We start from the raw sequence: 16613 nt of genomic DNA on the forward strand, positions 1-16613 counted from the left end.
GAATGAGCCTGCCCTTCCTATCGTTTCTCCAAGGTGTCTGCAGCATTGTGACGTATTTGTAGGCATATCATTGGAAGATTGGCCATAAGAGACTACATTTACCACGGGTCCGCCCAGTGTCCTTTGTGTAAATTGGTGCGTAATCTACAAGTTGCACGCAGTCATCCACTGATTGAGAGGAGAGAGGAGGCTTTCAACGAACGATATATCATGAAGAGATATGTGAAAAACACCTTGAGGATTGGTCCTAAACAACGTTTGCCATGTTTCAGTCGATATTATGGAGTTAATTTGGAAAAAAGTTTGACGTTTTGAAGACTGAATTTTCGGGTTTTTTTGGTAGCCAAACGTGACGCACCAAACGGAGCAATTTCTCCTAAACAAATCATCTTTCAGGAAAAACTGAGCATTTGCTATCTAACTGAGAGTCTCCTCATTGAAAACATCTGAAGTTCTTCAAAGGTAATGATTTTATCTGAATGATTTTCTGGTTTTTGTAAAAATGTTGCCTGCTAATGCTAACGCTAAATGCTACGCTAGCATGCTACGCTAACAGCGCTAGCTGTTACACAAATGCTTATTTTGCAATGGTTGAGAAGCATATTTTGAAAATCTGAGATGACAGTGTTGTTAACAAAAGGCTAAGCTTGAGAGCTAGCATATTCATTTCATTTGCGATTTTCATGAATAGTTAACGTTGCGTTATGGTAATGAGCTTGAGGCTGTATTCATGATCCCGGATCCGGGATGGCTCGACGCAAGAGGTTAAACAAATCAAAATATATTTTAGATTTGAGATTCTTCAAATAGCCAACCTTTGCCTTGATGACAGCTTTGCACACTCTTGGCATTCTCTCAACCAGCTTCACCTGGAATGCTTTTCCAACAGTCTTGAAGGAGTTCCCACATGCTGAGCACTTATCGGCTGCTTTTCCTTCACTCTGTGGTCCGACTCATCCCAAACCATCTCAACTTGTTTGAGGCCGGGGGATTGTGTAGGCCAGGTCATCTGATGCATTACTCCATCAATCTCCATCTTGGTAAAATAGTCCTTACACAGCCTGGACGTGTGTTGGGTCATTGTCCTGTTGAAAAACAAATGATAGTCCCACTACGCCCAAACCAGATATGATGGTGTATCACTGCAGAATGCTTCGGTAGCCATGCTGGTTAAGTGTGCTTTGAATTCTAAATAAATCACAGACAGTGTCACCAGCAAAGCACCCCCACACCATAACAACTCCTCCTCCATGCTTTACAGTGGGAAATACACATGCAGAGATCATCCGTTCACCCACACCACGTCTCACAAAGACACCGCGGTTGGAACCAAAATTCTCCAATTTGGACTCCAGACCAAAGGACACATTTCCACCGGTTAATGTCCACTGCTCGTATTTCTTGGACCAAGCAAGTATATTCTTCTTATTTGTGTCCTTTAGTGGTGGTTTCCTTGCAGCAATTCGACAATGAAGGCCTGATTCAAACATTGTCTTCTAAACAGTTAATGTTGAAATGTGTCTGTTACTTGAACTCTGTGAAGCATTTATTTGGGCTGCAATCTGAGATGCAGTTTAACTCTAATTAATTTATCTTCTGCAGCAGAGGTAACTCTGGGTCTTATTTTCCCGTGGCGGTCCTCATGAGACCCAGTTTCATCATACAGCTTGATGGTTTTTGCGACTGCACCTGAAGGAACTTTACAAGTTCTTGAAATGTTCCATATTGACTGACCTTCATGTCTTAAAGTAATGATGGACTGTCCTTTATTTTTGCTTATTTGACCTCTTCTTGCCACAATATGGACTTGGTCTTTTACCAAATAGGGCTATCTTCTGTATACCACCCCTACCTTGTCACAACACAAATGATTGTAAAAAATAAAGAAAAACCCTTGAATGAGTAGTTGTCCAAACTTTTGACTGGTACTGTATATATACTAAGTTATTAAACATTAGCATCACCTTCCTAATATTGAGTTTCAGTTTGTCATTATGGGGTATTGTGTGTTGGTGGATGTGAAATAATATATTTTTAAATCAATTTTGAATTCAGACACTAACAACAAAATTTGGATTAAGTCAAGGGGTATGAACACTTTCTGAGGACACTTTACAAAAACACAAACCTTACTGTACACAAAAACATTGGAATGGTCTCTGACTATATGATGGACAGGTACCATGATGGTTTTGGAATAAAATTAATATGTGTGTATGGTGCTTATTTGAGTGGGACTGTGCAGACATGGTGTCAACAGAACAAATGAGGACAAATATTGACTTAGACTCTCTGCAGTACATTGGCAACTTGAATAAGGAAGACATGGCAAACCGCTGCTTATCATATCTGGGATCTGCAAGTGCATTTAAATCAACCCAATTATTATATATGAAGGAAAACACATTGCCTGGTTATGACGGAATGGACAAATGGCCACCACGGCTGCCAGAGGGCGTTTTTACCATGGCTCCATCTCTTTATTCACGACAATATTTTTTTTCAATGAGGTGAATGTTTGGATCCATCTCTGAAAATGTTCATTGCCCCAAACTGTATAAGTGTACCATGTTTTATTCTTTTAAGAAAAAGTTAACATTATTTTCACCTATCTTGCTTGACTTTCTTGACTTAAAGGACCGATTCACCCATTTTGAATGTTATATTGTTTTCATGCATCTCTGAGCGATGTTCTACCAATTCCCAGGGGTAATTTCATGTTTTATGTGTATCTGAGCTGTAGTCCGGCACAGTGGTTGCATCATAATACCCATAAAACCTAGCAGTACATTTTAAATGTACATTTTAGTCAATTAGCAGATGCTCTTATTCAGTGTGACTTACACGAGCCATTGGGGTTAAGTGCCTTACTCAAGTGCACATCAGATTCTTCACATAGTTGGCCTGGGGATTCAAACTAGCGACCTTTCGGTTACTGGACCGATGCTCTAAATCCCAGTAATGGTTCCAATAGTTTTTTCATCATTAACTATTGTGTCTGGGATTTTAGAACTACTTCATGTAAGGTCTGTATTTTGTGTAGGCTTACCCTGGCATTACATTTTGATAACCGTGTAATTCTCTCTTGGACAAGGTGAGTTTTATTAATTTACTCCACCAAAATGTAAATGCTAATTAGCAACAGAGAAGACCTTGGCAAGACTACAAATTCCGTCAGGAAGCTCCTGCACGTAATTTCTGGCCGACACTTTCAGCTACCTTTCACCAGCTTGATCAGAGACCTTCTGTGCCCAATCCAGGAACTTCTTATGTCCCCTTTCTCGGTCTTAGCTAGCTACTTACCACACTTTACCTAGCTAGTTAGCAGAGCAGTAGATCAAAAATAGTGACATTTATAATTGTTTGTACTGCATGTTGACTTGTGTCCATTTTAGATCTTATGGCATTTTTCAAGTATGAGCACTAAAAGGGGAGAAGACCACTAGAAGTCTGGCCATGTGGAGAAGTGCAGCTATAGTGATGGGCAATTTACCGGTTTGGTCAGGGCCAGCATGAGGGATGAAGTTTATCCTGTCTACGTGAATGTAGCTATTAAATTAAGTTTGAAAATCTTAGCAATACAACATGTTCTATACTGCCACCAACATTCTACAAGGAAAGAGCCATTTAAGCATTAACCAGATTACCCCAATCACGTTTTAAGGTATGACCCAGGTGCAGACAGTGTTGAAGGAACGAAAGTGTATTCATTAAACAGGGGCAGGCAAACAACGGGTCAAGGCAGGCAGGGGTCGGTAATCCAGAGAGGGTGTAAGGCAGCGGAACAGCAGGAGGACTCAGGTCAGGCAGGGGTCGGTAATCCAGAGAGGGTGTAAGGCACCGGAACAGCAGGCGGACTCAGGTCAGGCAGAGGTCAATAATCCAGAGAGGGTGTAAGGCACCGGAAAAGCAGGCGGACTCAGGTCAGGCAGAGGTCGGTAATCTAGTGTAGAGGCAAAAGTACAGGACGGCAGGCAGGCTCAGGGCAGGTAGGAAAGGTCAAAACCAGGAAACTAGAAAACAGGGACTATGGCAAGGACAGGAGCAAGGGAAACCACTGGTAGGTTTGAACGAACAAAACAAATTCGCACACGCAGAAAACACAGGTATAAGTACCCATGGGATAATGGGAAGATGGTCGACACCTGGAGGGGGGTGGAGACAAGCACAAGGACAGGTGAAACAGATCAGGGAGTGACATCCCCGGATACCAGACTTCAATGAGTGATAACTCAGTTCAAGAATGTTGATGAGAATAAATTAAAAAATATATTGACATTCAGAACTTACTTTGTTTTGACATCCAGCCTGTATTGTAGTTTCATGACCAGAGACAAATCTTCAAAGGCACAGTATTTATTTATTCAGAGTGGTACATGCATTCACAGTTTTGATTTATAGGATTCTTCCCACTATACGATTGATATGTAAAGTGACAAAATCTCCAATGATCAATTACAGGTTTATGGAAAAACTGCACTTTGTCCTCATGTGAAAATCACAGTTTATTAAATATTCTACAGTTGTAATGTCATCAATCAAATAAAAATATATTTATATAGCACATTTCTTACAACGACTGCATTTCAAGGTGTTCACAGTCATGCATTGAAAGACATGGGCAATTGTCAAAGACCCCAGCCACCCCAGTCATAGACTGCTCTCTCTACTACCTCACGGCAAGCGATACCGGAGTCCCAGGTCTAGGACCAAAAGGCTTCTCAACAGCTTTTACCCCCAAGCCACAAGACTCCTGAACAGGTAATCAAATGGCTACCTGGACTATTTGCATTGTGGCTCCCCCAACCCCTCTTTTTACGCTGCTGCTACTCTCTGTTTATCATATATGCATAGTCACTTTAACTATACGTTCATGTACATATGTACATACTACCTCAATTAGCCCGACTAACCGGTGCCCTCACATTGGCTACCCAGACTATCTTTATTGTGTCCCACCACCCACCACCCCTCTTTTACACTCCTGCTACTCTCTGTTTATCATATTTGCATAGTCACTTCAACCATACCTACATGTACATACTACCTCAATTAGCCCGACTAACCGGTGCCTGTATATAGCCTCACTACTGTTATAGCCTCACTACTATAAATAGCCTCGCTACTGTCATTTTTCACCGTCTTTTTACTGTTGTTTCTTATTTCTTTCTTATCTATTGTTCACCTAATACCTATTTTTTACTTAAAAATTGCACCGTTGGTTAGGGCCTGTAAGTAAGCATTTCACTGTAAACTTTGATTTGATTTAACCTCCTTCCTCTTGGCAGATCTCTATAGGTGACCAGGGGATTCTCTCTACCACATGTGAATGCCTCCGTGGCGGTTCATAATATCGTCCGTACTGATGTGGAATGCGAGTGGAGGAAGCCAGCCGTGGCCCAACCAGTTACAGTCAGTGGGGGATCTGTACCTGGCCGAAGACTTGAACCCTCTGTCCCAAGAGCCCACAGAGGACGATCTTCAGTGACTAAGGTACCGTCTCCGGGGCAGGTTCAGTGGAATGGCATGGCTCCTTGAACCTGAGCCAGAACAACCGCTACCCTCCCTGTCATCCCAGTCTGTACTAGACATTGTTAAAAAAAAATAGGGGCACCTGGGGCATGCAGGCATCCTGGCTGGCATGGCGCTGTCGGTGGTGGAGCAGGGGGCTATATGGCAAGGCAACAGTTGAACAGCACACCAACCCTGACTGGCACACCATGGGGAAAGGGAGGTTGACAGCCAGCAATTTTTGAGCAATGAATAGGAACAAATGCGTTACTCTGTCGCTGCGAATAGTCGCTGGATGGGGTGTTGTCTGTAAAGTGGGGGAGAGATGATGAAGAAGATGGCATCAAGGCATTCACATGGCTACAGGGATGGATGTGCAGGAGTCAGGGCTTTTGGTCACAATGTTCTGGTTAACAATCCACTCAACAACAGTGCAGAGTTAAGAGCCCAACAAACAAGGGTTGGGTCTTAGCCTTTATAGGAAAATACAACCTCTGTCTACGTGGCAGTTTAGCAGGTGTGTGAGATCATGGTGGGAACATAGCACACAAACAACTGATAATGCCAGTTGTGTCATTGTTTCTCATCATTCACCATTATTCCTTTAATTTTCTTGTCTGCCCTTCTCTGCTTCTCTTTCCCACTTCCTAAAATCATCCCAGTCTATTCTACTTGCCTTTCTTGGTTTATCTCTCAAAGTCCTGTAACCTCTTTGTACATTCTGCTAACAAAACTTCGCTTAATGTGCCTTTCAAGAGAAAGTCTGGTACCTGTTCAGGAATGTCCCTACCCCACTTATCCACCTTACCTTACCAGTCCAGTCAGCAGATTGGGCATACAGGGTTCTCCCCTTCTGCTCTTGACTCCCATTGTAAAACACCATCTATACACACACACACACACACACACACAGATAAACAAAAACAAAACAAACAGTATTTAGTTAGGGACGTCTTCCTTTCTTAAAATGAATTATGGCTTAATGCAAAAATAAATTGATAATGAGTTAATTCAAAAGGGGGCATTTCTTTTCCATCAACATATGTTGTAATTGCATTATGTAGTTTAGAATTCTGTACCCATACAGTATTTCCGCCTGTACAAAATGTTGTATGTGTTTTATGTATGTAATCAATTATTGCCCAAGTATATCCAATTATCCTATGGCTCCGTTGGTCAAATGGCCTTCTAAAATAATGTGTTAACCTGCAGGAATATTTCCTTATTTCTATCTCAGGACCCTGACCTGGAATCACATAGCTCATGCGTTTACTTTTACATTTGACAATCGCAAACCATGGAAACCATGGAAACCATGGCAAGTCAATTGATATTAATTGAGTACTTTGCTAAATAACGCACATTTACCCGGGAATACGTCTGTTATAAAACAGAGTTCTCTCCACACACAGCAGAGACCTCCTTGTCAAAAAGACAAGGTCTTCTTCACACACACACACAGTGAATTCTTCTCTACACACAGTCTTCTGTCACTAAGACAAGATCTTTATTTTAATGTGCGCTTTTGTCCCTAAAGAAAGTCAGTCTCACCCTTAATTATATTTTTCGGAATAGCATATCCATTCACTGACGCTCCCTGGAGGGTCCGAGGTGGGTCCCTTCTGCTCCACTTAGGCGGAGTGTGCGCTTCCCGAGCCACGTCTAATGCAGCCCCTGCACACAGTCAACCTTGGTGTCCTTGGGAACAATCAGCAAACGGAGTTAGCAATCCCATCCTCATCACCAAGAATTGTCATGGAGGGCCTCCCCGAGTGATGCAGCGGTCTACAGTCAATCACGGACTACAAGAAGAAAACCAGCCTAGTCACGGACCAGGATGTCTTGCTCCCAGGCAGACTAAATAACTGTTTGCCCGCTTTGAGGACAATACAGTGCCACTGACACGGCCTGCAACGAAAACATGCAAACTCTCCTTCACTGCAGCCGAGGTGAGTAAAACATTTAAACGTGTTAACCCTCGCAAGGCTGCAGGCCCAGACGGCATCCCCAGACGGCATCCCCAGCCGCGCCCTCAGAGCATGCGCAGACCAGCTGGCCGGTGTGTTCACGGACATATTCAATCAATCCCTATACCAGTCTGCTGTTCCCACATGCTTCAAGAGGGCCACCATTGTTCCTGTTCCCAAGAAAGCTAAGGTAACTGAGCTAAACGACTACCGCCCCGTAGCATTCACTTCCGTCATCATGAAGTGCTTTGAGAGACTAGTCAAGGACCATATCATATCACCTCCACCCTACCTGACACCCTAGACCCACTCCAATTTGCTTACCGCCCAAATAGGTCCACAGACGATGCAATCTCAACCACACTGCACACTGCCCTAACCCATCAGGACAAGAGGAATACCTATGTGAGAATGCTGTTCATCGACTACAGCTCGGCATTCAACACCATAGTACCCTCCAAGCTCGTCATCAAGCTCGAGACCCTGGGTCTCGACCCCGCCCTGTGCAACTGGGTACTGGACTTCCTGACGGGCCGCCCCCAGGTGGTGAGGGTAGGCAACAACATCTCCACCCCGCTGATCCTCAACACTGGGGCTCCACAAGGGTGCGTTCTGAGCCCTCTCCTGTACTCCCTGTTCACCCACGACTGCGTGGCCACGCACGCCTCCAACTCAATCATCAAGTTTGCGGACGACACAACAGTGGTAGGCTTGATTACCAACAACGACGAGACGGCCTACAGGGAGGAGGTGAGGGCCCTCGGAGTGTGGTGTCAGGAAAATAACCTCACACTCAACGTCAACAAAACTAAGGAGATGATTGTGGACTTCAGGAAACAGCAGAGGGAACACCCCCTATCCACATCGATGGAACAGTAGTGGAGAGGGTAGTAAGTTTTAAGTTCCTCGGCATACACATCACAGACAAACTGAATTGGTCCACTCACACAGACAGCATCGTGAAGAAGGCGTAGCAGCGCCTCTTCAACCTCAGGAGGCTGAAGAAATTCGGCTTGTCACCAAAAGCACTCACAAACTTCTACAGATGCACAATCGAGAGCATCCTGGCGGGCTGTATCACCGCCTGGTACGGCAACTGCTCCGCCCACAACCGTAAGGCTCTCCAGAGGGTAGTGAGGTCTGCACAACGCATCACCGGGGGCAAACTATCTGCCCTCCAGGACACCTACACCACCCGATGTTACAGGAAGGCCATAAAGATCATCAAGGACAACAACCACCCGAGCCACTGCCTGTTCACCCCGCTATCATCCAGAAGGCGAGGTCAGTACAGGTGCATCAAAGCTGGGACCGAGAGACTGAAAAACAGCTTCTATCTCAAGGCCATCAGACTGTTAAACAGCCACCACTAACATTGAGTGGCTGCTGCCAACACACTGACTCAACTCCAGCCACTTTAATAATGGGAATTGATGGGAAATTATGTAAAATATATCACTAGCCACTTTAAACAATGCTACCTAATATAATGTTTACATACCCTACATTATTCATCTCATATGTATACGTATATACTGTACTCTATATCATCTACTGCATCCTTATGTAATACATGTATCACTAGCCACTAACTATGCCACTTTGTTTACATACTCATCTCATATGTATATACTGTACTCGATACCATCTACTGTATCTTGCCTAAGCTGGTCTGTACCATCACTCATTCATATATCTTTATGTACATATTCTTTATCCCCTTACACTGTGTATAAGACATTAGTTTTTTTTGGAATTGTTAGTTAGATTACTTGTTGGATTATTACTGCATTGTCGGAACTAGAAGCACAAGCATTTCGCTACACTCGCATTAACATCTGCTAACCATGTGTATGTGACAAATAAAATTTGATTTGATTTGATGATTTGATACATGGCAGTTTAGCAGGTGTGTGAGATCTTGGTGGGAACATAGCGCACAAACAAGTGATCACGTCAGTTTTGTTACTTCTTTTTGCTGATAGAATTGTCGCTGCTGCTCAAGCTAGTCTCTGTTCTCTTCATATCTCCACACAGCTGTGCCCTTGAAAGATATACAAAAAGAACAGGATGGACCAAAAACTGTTGTCACTCTCAGAGGCTCTTTGTCTTTGGCTGCGTGAACAAGTTGCTCAGAAACAAGAGGGGAAAAAACACTGGCTTCTTCTTACGAGAGAAACAGACAGTGGAAATGTATAGGTTAAGGCTCATACAACGCATGTGCAAAACAAAGTTTGTAATTTTGCCACCATACTCTTATTGCTCCTCCTGTCAGTACCTCTTTTCAGGGAAGACAATACACACACACGCGCACACACACACACACACACACACACACACACACACACACACACACACACACACACACACACACACACACACACACACACACACACACACACACACACACACGGCTCCCAGAATAGGTTATAATACATAAAAGTTTTACTCAAAAAGCAATTCACATTGCATTTTATCCTGGGCACAGTGGGAATTTATATCTGTGATGTTTAAATGATGCCTTACCCCCAGAGTGAGAGAGTACATCACTTCCAGCAGGTCACCTAGCTGAGGGTGGCGTTGATCGTGTACTGCTTCTGGTGGGGTGAGCCTGAGCACTGCCTGAAGGATTCACTCCTGTTGTCCGTGAAAACAAAGAGACATTTGGTCAGCAGTGGGTCTTTTTCAATGCTGTATCATAATCTTTATCAGGACAGAAAACTCATAGTTTATCATAACACAAATACACCTTGGACAATGTGACAACTGGTCCCTCAACTCCCAATCCTCATGACTCGCTGTTTGTTCTTGTTTCCCAATCAACAGTCTTGATCTTCCTCTTCTGCCATGGTGGATGAGCTACCTTTTCTGGTAAATACAGGGCCCTTTCTCTTTCCCACCGGAAATGGCAGCTACAGACCCAAGTGTGTTTCTGGTCCATCTGAAAGACAAAAATAAAAAGGTTACTTTTACTAGCTCGGTTGATTACTAAAATGGTAACATCTACACTACCGTTCAAATGTTTGGGGTCACTTAGAAATGTCCTTGTCTTTGAAAAAAAAGCACATTTTATATCTATTAAAATGGTAATGTTGTAAATTACTTTTGTAGCCGGAAACAACAGATTTTTTTATGGAATATCTACATAGGTGTACAGAGGCCCATCATCACCAAACATCACTCCTGTGTTCCAATGGCACGTTGTGTTAGCTAATCCAAGTTTAAAGTTTTAAAAGGCTAATTGATCATTAGAAAACCCTTTTGCAAATATGTTAGCACAGCTGAAAACTGTTGTTCTAATTATAGAAGCAATAAAACTGTCCTTCTTTCGACTAGTTGAGTATCTGGAGCATCAGCATTTGTCGGTTCGATTACAGTCTCAAAATGGCCAGAAACAAAAAACCTTTCTTAAGAAACTCGTCAGTCTATTCTTGTTCTGCGAAATGAAGGCTATTCCATGCGAGAAATTGCCAAGAAAATGAAGATCTTGTACAACGCTGTGTACTACTCCCTTCACAGAACAGCGCAAACTGGCCCTAACCAGAATAGAAAGAGGAGTGGGAGGCCCTGGTGCACAACTGAGCAAGAGGACAAGTACATTAGAGTGTCTAGTTTGAAAAACAGACACCTCACAAGTGGTCAACAGGCAGCTTCATTAAATAGTACCCGCAAAACACCAGTCTCAATGTCAACAGAGAGGCGACTCCGGGATGCTGGCCTTCTAATGGAAGCAGGTCTCCACAGCAAAGTTCCAACATCTAGTGGAAAGCCTTCCCAGAAGAGTGGAAACTGTTATAGCAGCAAAGGGGGGACCAACTCCATATTAATGCCCATGATTTTGGAATGAAATGTTTGACGAGCAGGTGTCCACATACTTTTGTTCATGTAGGGTAGCATTACGATAAAGCCGCTCTCACTACACTGGAAATTAATAGGAAAACAACTTTAAGATTGCAAAAATGTCTATCATACATGTAAGATATCAATACGGACCCATGTCCAGTGGCGATTTTAGCATGTACATCTTGGTGATGCAAAAAATGTAATAATGTGGAATGGATGCCAGCAAAGCCACTACACTACACAACACAACACAACACTAAACAATACATTAATTGTACTCTAACGGTGACAAACGCTGCCCACAGACTGTTAGCACCTACATAAAGCTGTCCCAACACCTTACCACTGCTACACATGGCTATCAGCGGAGCCTTGTCTGGCAGCAAAACAGTTTTTCAGCCTCATTTACTGCCTGTTGAAAAACATAGCTTTTATGGCTGACTTGCTTAAACCGATGTGGTTTCTACTGACAAATGAGGTGTACAATCTATTGCATACGAGGACGACAAGCGGATAAGAGGTAATCCGTAATTTCGATTAAGATATTAATGAGCGAGCGAAAACGGATGTAGTCAATATAACTATTTCTTCAGCAGGGGGCATATCAACAGACAATGAAAGCTCTTACAATATTTTAAGATTACATTTCTCTAAAATAGGTTATAGGCTACATGTGCACCACCAAGTCAGAACATTAGGTGAAATTAAGAGGTGAAAATATACCAAATTATTAGGGTCACCTTGTTGTGCAGTGCTCACTTGAACAGGAAGGTGGCCAGGAGTTCCTTTTTGTGCAAAATTTGTCATCAAATTCTGTCATTCTCTGGATTTATGGTGCTTTCAGTGATATTCATGTACAAAGAGGCCCGAGTTCCCGATTTACAATTACGAGTTGGATGACCGTTCAAAATGTATTTTGCCAGTTGGAGCTTGTTTTTTTCTGAGTTCCCAGTTGTCTTGAACTCACTGAAGTCAGACTTCTCAGTTCCGAGTTAAGTTGTTTTGAGCGCGGCACAAATCATGCTTCATTGACAGCATAGCCAATGTTGAATTTTTATCATTTTCAACTAGGAAAAGAGACCACTAATCTGAGATTTGGGACCACACAGGCACTCCACTGAATAGCAGGCTAATGAATGCTTTTGCGGTGCTTGCAGTTAGAAAATGACTAATTCCAAACCACTCCATGGTCTGATATTGACTTTGGTATTATTGTGTGTAGCTACATTTGCTAGCTAGCTGGCCAGGCAGCCGGTAGAAAGAGCATTGCGAGTTTAGTAGTCGACTTGAACTGCAACAGGTTTCCATAACGATTTGACGTTGCTACCAACCTTATTATAATTAAACATTTGTTCACATAAAAACACAAGATAAAAACTGCTGATGCACAACCACATTTCTAAATTGCACCTGTTCTACTATTTTAACTTGCAACAGTAAGTTGAGACCTCAAATGAGTTCCTAAATTATGTATTTATAGATTGTTTAATTGATCTGAGGGCCTTCAAAAGGAAGGCCGCCAGTTGCCTTTTGGTCATTTAATTTTGCTTCCTCTCTGTACAGAAACCTGAAAACAACATTTCATAAGAACATATTTTGTTGGAGTGTTTTGCACCATTGTGCCTAGTTGACAACCACATAAATTAAATATTGATTACCTTGATTATTTGGTAGGGTTTTGTTGAAATTGTTGAAATGTAATTAACCCCAACAATGTATTTACAATGAAGATTCCCCAAATTACGTTTTCATTATTGTCAACACAGTTTAATTTAATTTGCAAATGTGTCGCATCACATTTAGTCAAAGTAATTTGAGGACATAATCCCCATTCATTGCTACTCTATCTACTGATCTGTATATTAATTTGATCAGGCAGTTAAAGATTGTCACTGCCTACGAACGTAAAATAAGTCAAGAACCCAGAACAGTCAATCAACCCATAACTGAATATATCATTCATGCCAGAAACACCTGCTCCAACCCTGAAAGTCACTGAGGAAGGTTGCAGTGGGGTTAATAACACCAAGGTACACAATTGACAGTTGCCTGGCCAAAACGCCTGCTCAAGATCACGACTATTACAATAGCTGCAATTGTTTAGACACAGTTGTACATTTGAACTGTGACATGATTATTTAACTCTCTCAAATCCTATCTCAACCATGTGAATGTTATTCTAAAGCAATGTTTTCTAAAGGTTAAAAGAGCAAAGTATTTCTTCCCACATCTCAAGAAACTGCCATGCAAATTTCTTCAGACAGATGGGATGTTGGCAAAGGCAAAAACAAACAGAAGAGAGTGAGAAGAAGGAGCTCTGTGCCGTTGAGCTCAACTGAGATTATAAATTTTTACGCCATTTGACTCATTGTGGTAATGCTGAATGAATGCGGATATAATTATTTTCCAATTAAAAGTGTCGCTCCATTGCAAGATATGTCTTCAATTTTGCAGGCAAGTTCAGTCTGGATACACACACACACACACACACACACACACACACACACACACACTCTCTCAATCTTGGATCCATTATAACAGTCCGTCTGTCATGGTTCATGTGATTATTGCAGGTGTAAAAGAGCAGGGCTAGTGTGGGTGTGTCTGTTTAACAGTACAAACACACACCAGGCTGTCTCTCTAAAGGCCCCACGCTAGCAGCACTCCCTCTCCGTATCTCACAATTACTCTATTCACACACTGCATGTGTAATGATATCTAACTTACGCTCTTGGTAATGGAAAAATAAAATAGAAGAATGGCACTCTTAAGGATTAAAAGACAGTTGATTAGAGGTAATTCATTAGATGTGTTCTATTGAGCCACTGATCACCTGTGTTGGTGTACAAAAACAGAATGGATACAAGCTTCAAACTCCTTTCTCACAAGTACTTTCACACATGAAACCTAATAATGATATTTTATCCTATTGTCATTTAAACTCAACTCCTCCATAGCTAAGAGAGCTATCGAGGTCCGGTCATCCTGATAGCAATTAAATTATGTTTTACAGTGCAAGTACAAAGTAATTAAGTGGGGAAAGACATAAACTACTGTCATTTAGGGGGAGCATCTTTTATTGCTAAAAAGCGAGCACTTCTACATTACGTTCTTTAGATTCTAATTGACGGTACATTAGGGCCTCATGCTTTTTTCTTATCAGGTCGTAAAGCTTCTTGGAGTAGGAGTGCAGATCTAGGAGCAATGTGTGTGTCCTTGTAATCTTGATCCTTATGATCTAAAAGACGAAACTGATCCTAGATCAGCAACAGCCCTAATCAGCACTTCTACTCTGAGAAGCTTTATGAATACGGCTCCAGATCCCATGAAAGGAAGAAAATAATATTTGGTACCGTTACACACTAGTGTGTAATGTGCGTGCTTAGGCTCCTCTGTAGTCTCTGTTCACCCACAACTGCATGGCCAAGCACGATTCCCAACACCATCATTCAGTTTGCCAACAAAGCAACAGTGGTAGGTCTTATCACCGACAACGATGAGACATCACCGACAACGATGAGACATCACCGACAACGATGAGACATCACCGACAATGATGAGACAGCCATTAGAAAGGATTAGAAAGCAAATTACGGACTCCTTTTTAAATCTGCGTATTCCTCCAAAGCTCAGTTGTCCTGAGTCTGCACAACTCTGCCAGGACCTAGGATCAAGGGAGACACTCAATTGTTTGAGTACTATATCTCTTGACACAATGATGAAAATAATCATGGCCTCTAAAACTTCAAGCTGCATACTGGACCCTATTCCAACAAAACTACTGAAAGATCTGCTTCCTGTGCTTGGCCCTCCCATGTTGAACATAATAAACGGCTCTCTATCCACTGGATGTGTACCAAACTCATTAAAAGTGGCAGTAATAAAGCATCTCTTGAAAAAGCCAAACCTTGACCCAGAAAATTGTTTTAAAATATCAGCCTATATCGAATCTCCCATTCCTCTCAATTTTATTTGAAAAAGCTGTTGCGCCTTCCTGCAGACAAACAATGTATACGAAACGCTTCAATCTGGTTTTAGACCCCATCATAGCACTGAGACTGCACTTGTGAAGGTGGTAAGGACCTTTTAATGGCGTCAGACAGAGGCTCTGCATCTGTCCTCGTGCTCCTAGACCTTAGTGCTTCTTTTGATACCATCAATCACCACATTATTTTGGAGAGATTGCAAACCCAAATTGGTCTACACGGACAAGTTCTGGCCTAGTTTAGATCTTATTTGTCGGAAAGATATCAGTTTGTCTCTGTGGATGGTTTGTCCTGACAAATCAACTGTAAATTTTGGTGTTCCTCAAAGTTCCGTTTTAGGACCACTATTGGTTTCACTATATACAGTGGGGAGAACAAGTATTTGATACACTGCCGATTTTGCAGGTTTTCCTACTTACAAAGCATGTAGAGGTCTGTATTTTTTATCATAGGTACACTTCAACTGTGAGAGACGGAATCTAAAACCAAAATCCAGAAAATCACATTGTATGATTTTTAAGTAATTAATTTGCATTTTATTGCATCAAATACTTGTTCTCCCCACTGTATTTTACCTCTTGGTGATGTCATTCGGAAACATAATGTTAACTTTCACTACTATGCGGATGACACACAGCTGTACATGTCGATGAAACATGGTGAAGCCCCAAAATTGCCCTCCCTGGAAGCCTGTGTTTCAGACATAAGGAAGTGGATGGCTGCAAATGTTCTACTTTTAAACTCGGACAAAACAGAGATGCTTGTCCCAAGAAACAAAGAGATCTTCTGTTGAATCTGACAACTAATCTTGATGGTTGTACAGTCGTCTCAAATAAAACTGTGAAGGACCTCGGCGTTACTCTGGACCCTGATCTCTCTTTTGACAAACGTATCAAGACTGTTTCAAGGACAGCTTTCTTCCATCTACGTAACATTGCAAAAATCAGAAACTTTCCGTCCAAAAATGATGCAGAAAAATTAATGCATGCTTTTGTTACTTCTAGGTTAGACTACTGCTATGCTCTACTCTCCGGCTACCCGGGTAAAACACAAAATAAATTTCAGTTAGTGCTAAACACGGCAGCTAGAATCTTGACTAGAACTAAAAAATGTGATCATATTCCTCCAGTGCTTGCCTCTCTACACTGGCTTCCTGTTAAAGAATTACATGGGCTTGCTCCTACCTATCTTTCCGATTTGGTCCTGCCGTACATACCTACACGTACGCTACGGTCACAAGATGCAGGCCTCCTAACTGTCCCTAGAATGCTGGAGGCAGGGCTTTCTCTTATAGAGCTCCATTTTT

This window comes from Oncorhynchus tshawytscha, linkage group LG02, assembly GCF_018296145.1.
Source record: "Oncorhynchus tshawytscha isolate Ot180627B linkage group LG02, Otsh_v2.0, whole genome shotgun sequence".
In the NCBI taxonomy this organism is placed as follows: Eukaryota; Metazoa; Chordata; class Actinopteri; order Salmoniformes; family Salmonidae; genus Oncorhynchus; species Oncorhynchus tshawytscha.